The sequence below is a fragment of the Phaseolus vulgaris genome, chromosome 11 (genome assembly GCF_000499845.2).
Source record: "Phaseolus vulgaris cultivar G19833 chromosome 11, P. vulgaris v2.0, whole genome shotgun sequence".
Lineage (NCBI taxonomy): Eukaryota > Viridiplantae > Streptophyta > Magnoliopsida > Fabales > Fabaceae > Phaseolus > Phaseolus vulgaris.
This window is the reverse complement of record NC_023749.2, coordinates 37789553-37797030: the sequence shown is the minus strand read 5'-3', so window position 1 is coordinate 37797030 and position 7478 is coordinate 37789553.

The window sequence follows — 7478 nt, the reverse complement described above, 5'->3', positions numbered from 1 at the left end:
CACCTCATAAGGTCAGATTTTGTAGATATCGCCTAATAAAGTCAATTTTTGGTAGATATCATCCGATAAGGTCGATTTTTGTAGATGTCGTTTGATAAGGTGGTTTTTGGTAGATACTGTTGGATAAGGTCAGTTTTTTGTAGGTACCACATGATAAGGTTGATTTTTGTAGAGGCCTCCTAATAAGTTCAATTTTTCTAGATACTGCCTAATAATATCAATTTTTATAGATGCCATCTGACAAAGTCATCTTTTGTAGATGCCACCTAATAAGATCGATTTTTGTAAATAATGTCTTATAAGGTCGGTTTTTGTAGATACCGCCTGATGGAAGTGAGTGAGGCTTACATGCTCTTATTCTTGAATTTGATTGAATGAAGTAGATTGAAGTGGCAGGGGAAGGATTTTTATTGGATAGGTGAAGGAAATGGCAAGAATTTCTCAGAAAAGCTAGAAGAAGTGGAGGTTTATCTTCACGGTGCCCTAGCTAAGTTATCAAGGATCAAGGTTGAGACTAGATAGAGTAATTGAATCTACATTTTATAGAGTTTCATTACTCAAAAAGGAAGTATGAATTTACAAGAATGAGAGGCCTTATTTATAGCCATGGAAGGGGAAAGGTGTTGTATGCATGAAGCTACCCAATCCCTAGTTTGCATGGCAAGTTAGGGTTAGGGTTTAAATCTTGCCATCCAAGCTTTTCCAAACCCTATCTTGCTACCCCAACGTGTATGGAAAGTTAAGGTTAGGGTTTGAGCCTAACCACCCAAGCTTCTCCAAACCCTAGCTTACTTAGCAAGTTAGGGTTTTTAGAAGCTTTCCCTTGTGTCTCTAGTTGCCTAGGTTTAAGGTTTCTTCCTACTCTATTTGTGACCCAGAATACAAGGTCAAATAAATGAAATTCTCTAATTTACTATTTACAACTTTATACAAAGCTTCAAAGTAAACAAATATATTATTTTGTGTCTTAGCTCTGAGCCTAAGTTGTTGTGGCTGACTTTATCTGGATGCATCTCCATCACCGCCTAATTAAGTCAGATTGCTTCATAAGATCATCTTTTTAATGTTAGGTGATCATGATCATCATTTTAATAATTCAGTTGAGCTAGGATTGAGGTTGATCATTGTCAACTTTTAAACAATTTGACTGAGTCAGGGTCAAGGCTTATCATAGTTATCATTTTAATAATTTATTTGAGTTGGGGTCAAGGCTTCTTAGAGAAAGTGAATAAGAGAAATTTTATTAATTAACCAACTCAATGAAATTAATATTACAAGCATTTATAGTGTTTGTACTGTTCAATGGTTGTATACTACCCACCTAGCATTGTTAGCTAATATGGATATTACAATGGATACTTGTACACTAACATACATGCAAACAACTAGACAATTGTACACTAACAATTCTTAGCTAGACACATGTACATTAACATACAAGCTAACAACTGAACAAGTGTACTCTAACAATTCTTACTAACATCCCCCCCTCAAACTCAATGAGAAAAATTATTCACAATGACTTTGCTTCGAAGAAAGGTAAATCAAGTTAAAGATAGCGACTTTGTTGGAGCATCTGCCCATTAATCAAGAGAAGGATAATGATATATACAAATTTGTTTGCCCATAACCTTCTCTCGCACACAAAAATATCAACATCCATGTGTTTAGTACGATTATGAAAAACTGAATTCTAAGCAATGGCTACAACACTTTGATTGTCACATAAAAGTATTGGAATAGTGTAGGGAATATGCAATTCTATGAGCAGAGCAGAAATCCATGAAAGTTCAATAAATATTTGAGCCAAACTTTTATGTTATGCCTCAGTACTAGAGCCAGCAATAACTTATTATTTACGAGACTTATCAAGATATTAAATTAGGACCAAGAAAAATGGTTGTTCCTGGAGTAAAATGTCTATCATCAACATTTTATGCTCAATCAGCATCACAAAAAGCTTTTAACGATAACGGATGATCAAGAGATGCAGGTTGAAAATCTAATCCATGAGAAAAAGTTCCTTAAAGATACCGTAATATGTATTTCACCACCACCTAGTGAAAATTAAGAGGTTTTTCCATGAATAGAGAAACTTCGTTCATAGAAAAGCTTATTTCTGGTCTAGTTAGCATAACTACTCCAAAGCACCCACGACTGAGCGATACAAAGTTGGATAAAAAGAACATCTAAGCACCAAGCTTGGAAAGTTTGCAATTAGAAACAATAGGAGAAGAAACTGAATGAGCTTTAGCCATATGTGTTTTATTAAGTAAGTCACAAACATATTTGGTTTGCATCATGAGAATATATTTATTAGGCAAACACTTAATTTCAAGACTAAGAAAATAATCAACCTAAAAAAGTTGTTTAAAGGAAAAAGTTTCATGAAGTTTAGTTATAATCTCTTGAATAAGAATAGGCGAGTTACCAATTATTATAACGTCATCTACATAGAACAAAAAATATAAAACCCTGCAACTATTTTTTGTAAACAAAAAAAAAGAGTCACAAGCACTGCTTAGAAACCCAAGTTGACAAAGAGTACTTTATAATCGATCAAAACATTGTCCCGGTGCTTGTTTTAGCCCATAGATAGCTTTATTCAGCTTACAAAAAAAAAGACTTGTCATTTTCTACAAAACTAGGTGGTTGAGCATGTTAAGACTCCAGATGATCCAGTCAATCTTAGATGATTCCTTAACTCACTAGACGATTTCATGATATGAGAGCCTATAAGTTTTAATGATAACAAATACTATAAGATGTGTTGTGGTGTATAACTAACTCGTTCATGTACAAAACCATTAGAAATCATATATCAGATGATCATGAGAGTTGAGCAGATGTTATGAACAAATAGACAATATAACACTCTAAGACCTAGTCATCATAAATAGAAGTATCAGATGGTACATGTGCTAGATGTTGCAAAGAATGAATGCTAGACGATTGTCGCAGCAAAGAATAAAGATGATGATTACAAATAGCCAAAGAAAACGCATTGAATACGCACAAATTCTATCAAATCAAAAGCTTCCATAACAAGCGTCTAACACATTGAAGATAAAGAAAAATGTGGTAGATTACATCAGATATTTGAATAAATATATTTAATGTTACAACATTCATATTTTAGGTATGGATTGAAATAATTTGAATTGCCTCACACGATTAAGACATAAAAGACTCAATTAAAGCAAGAGTTCCATTTCTAGCGTCTAACGGATACAACTTTAATGGTCATAATCTGAAAGTTATATAAAGACCTTGAAGATGAAGAAGACAACACACAATACCAAGCTTATATAACACAGTCATATTCTTAGTGTGAATAGTATTATTGTGATTATATTTCATATTTGCTACTTAGAGAATCCATACTTAGGTAGTGAGTCATATATTGTAAATCCTCCACTGTGTGAAGATAACCATGTGCGCTTTCACGGTTGCCCTCGATTTAAGAGTGTTTCTCACTCGTTGAGAGGTCTTGATCTCAAGGGAAGATTAAGACTAGTTACCTGGAGAGGTGTAGAATACTTGTACTTTAAGAGGTGTCGAATACTTGTGATAGTAAAGGCTCTTATGCAGGTTTCTTGAAAGGACTGGACGTAGGCCAAGTCTTGAGTGAACCATTATAAATTCTATGTGTACTTCTCTCTCCTTGCCTTTTATCTTTTAAATATTGTATTTGTTTTAATAATTTTTTAGGTACCTGAATTGAGTTTGGGATCTATTCAACTCCCCTTCACATAAATTGTTTCTTCAAGAAAGCCATTTAAAAAGGTATTATTAACATCAAGATGAAACAATTTCCATCCATAAGAGACTACACGAGTAAGAATAATTTCAATTGTAATAGGTTTCACCACTGAAGAAAAAGTCTCATGAAAATCAAAACCATGGACTTAATGAAATCCTTTTGCCACCAACCGTGCTTTATATTTATTAATGGAGCCATTTGCATAGGATGAGTATTAACAGTAAGTGTTGTATTATGTACAAGTTCAGTAGTTACAAAAGGTGCAATATTAGACATAAATTCATACAAAAAGGACTATTCCATGGAATTAACAAGAACATAAGAAAAGGAAGTAATGTTAGACACTAGAGGTGGTGTAAGAATGAGATTTAAATTAGAATACTCATTAAGATCCTTAACAGTATTGAGAGTATTACGAAAAAACGAGAATAAAGAAATTCATTTTCATTAAATCAAGCGTCCTTTGAAATGTAAACTCCTCGATTGGATGATAAACACTTATAGCATTAGTGTATTTAAGAGTAACCCATGAAAATACACTCCTCAAATTTAAAATCAAGTTTATGAAAATGATAAGGTTTTAAAGGAGGGAACACAAGCACATCCAAAAATTTTGAGAAAAGCAAAGTCTAGATCTTTATTAAAAACAACATAATAAGGAATATCAAAATTTAAAGAAGTTGTAGGAAGTCTATTAATAAGATACACATTTATAGTAAAGGCATAATCCCAAAATTGTAATGGAAGAGAAGCTTTGTGCAGTAAGTTAAGACCCAAATCAATAATATGTTTGTGTTTCCTCTCAACAATACATTTTTAATGATGTGTATGAGAACAAACAAGTATATCATTTATACCACAATAAGTTAAGACACTTGTAAAAGGTCCATATTCTCTAGACTGGATGCTTTTAATTTTGAAACCATGTTGTAACTTAACCAGGTGTTTAAAATTATGAAAAATAGCAATGTATCACTTTTTGACTTTATTAGAAATACCCTAGTATATCTAGAACAAGCATCAACAAAGGAAACTTAAATTTGTATCTTGTATAAGAGGTAAAATGAGTAGGTCCCTAAATATCAGTAAACACAAGTTTTAAAGGAGAATAATCATATTTTGAGGCATGAGATAACAACTTATATTATTTACCAATGCAATAATAAGATGAGCAAAAATAAGAATCAACTTTATCGAACAAAGAAATTTTACAATGTTTTAGTACAATTTGTATAATATGACTATTTGGATGACCAAAACTATTGTGCCACACAAAACACGGATTCTAGACTTATGAGTGAAACACTTAGAAGATGATGGCAACTGTGAGGGTAAAATTGGAGATTATTGAATGGATAAAGTTATCAACACCAACAACACCTTGAAGAAGAACTTTTTTTTCCTTGAGATTTAACAAGACACTTCTCAGAATGAAATTCAAAAAAATATAATTATCTTTGACAAATTGAGTAACACTTAACAAACTTTTGGTGATAGAAGGAACATGTAACAAATTGTCTAGTTTTAGAATGACATGTGGGTGAGACAAACGAAGAGACACTAACACCACAAATACTCAAACTTGCACAATTGCCTATGAAAATCTAGTCAGGACCATTAAAGTTGCTTTATGTTCTAAGATTTACCAATAACATGGAAACTTGCTACAGAATCTGGTATCCATAATGTATTAGTGTTTCCTTGAGAGGTGGACTTTATCAGCATTGTGTTAGGTTAAGTGTTATGTCCATACTTATTATTAGGATTTATTCATGTATTTTATGTCTTATATGAGCCCATCAAATAAGGATTACATTATTTTGTGCTCAAATCAATAAAACTCGTTGATTCATGAGGTTGATAAGAAACATTAGACCGGAAATGAAAAACTTGGTTGTATGACCAAACTTAAGGTAGATTTGACACAGAAAATTGGCAAACTTGCCACCACCACGACCTCTACCAGAACCAATAACACCATCATGAGAAAAAGTTCCATTACTGAAGCCTCCATGACCACGTCCATACGAGGCATGGTTGTAATTCATTATGGTGATACTAAAGTTTGTGTCCCATGACCATAAAGAAGAGCTTCAACTTCAATGATTAAAGATATATGTTTCTTACTTTCAATGATTGAGACAACATGTGCATAATCATACAAAATTCCTTCAAGAATAACATCAACATGTTCCTCATGAGGCACAGGTGCGCCTACAACAACAAGTTCATCAACATAACTTTTATTCTTGAGGAGATAGTCTTCCATTGATTTAGAATCTAGTTTAAAAATACTCATTGCATTACGCAACTGTCGTGCCTGAGATTTAGTTTGATGTCCAAAGTATTCATGAATTTTCTCCCAAACTTTATAAGAATGATTTGCACCAAGTACATGAGAGAGAACGGATTTTGAAAGAATGGACTAAAATCAAACTAATAACGTTTGATCCTGAACCCCCAAAATTCATATTCATAATTGATATTGTTAAGTGTTCCATCAGTTTCAATAAGAAAACGTGCAACAACTGCATTTACAACAAATCGTTGTAACTTGTGTGACTTAATTACTGATTCAACATGTTGTTTCTAGTGGACATAGTTTGTATTATCAGGTTTCTAAGGAAGGATTGCGAAAAGTAAGTGGAAGCCATAGTAACAAATACATTAATATAACAGCTAAACAAAATGAAACAATAGTACAACTTGCAACACGACACGAACATCAAAATTAAAACAAACCAATTCCAATTCATAGAACAAACTCACAAATACAATTAATGTTTCTCGATCACAAATCATACATCAAATTGACAAAACCAAACGAAACGCAATTTCATAACAGTGAGAAAAAATAACAACAATAAGGATAATCACAGCATCGCGAGATTAAGAAAAAGGAGGATAAGAAGAAGAAGTGCAATGGGCAATCACATTTGAAGAAACTAGATCGTCAAAAAGAAGCTCTAGATACCATCTTAAAGAAACTGAATGGGAGAAATTTTATTAATTGTTCAACCAACTCAATGAAACGAATATTACAAGTGTTTTCAGCAACTGTGTGTTATCCACGTAACATTATCAGGTAATATAAATATTACAATGGATAGTTGTACACTAGCATACAAGCAAACAGTTGGATAATTGTAAACTAACAATTCTTAGCTAGACACGTGTACATTAATATACAAGCAAACAACTAGACAGTTATACACTAATAATTCTTATCGACAAGCTTAATCATAATCAGCATTTTAACAATCCAACCGAGTCAGGGTCGAGGATAATCATAGTTAACTATTTTAAAATAGTCAACAATTTCATAATCCAATTGAGGTGGGATTAAGGCTAATCATAGGCAGCATTGTAAAAATCCATCGGAACTTGGTTGAAGTTAATCATAGTCAATAATTTTAACAATCCAACATGGAATCAAGGCTAATCATAGTTAGCAATTTAATAATTCGACCGAGTTAGGATTGAAACTGACCATAGAGTCTACCGTTAGTTAGTCTAATATCTTAAGAGATAACTTAACTTATTTAAAATCAATAATAAGGCCTATTAATAACTAACAAAAATATTTAATAAAATTACACACAATCTTAATAAAAAAATAAAGAAATATTTACTTGTAGTACTTTATACAAATTTTAGAAATTAAATAATATTAATTAATAAATTAGGACTAAGGACTCTCAAAAAGTTAATTTCA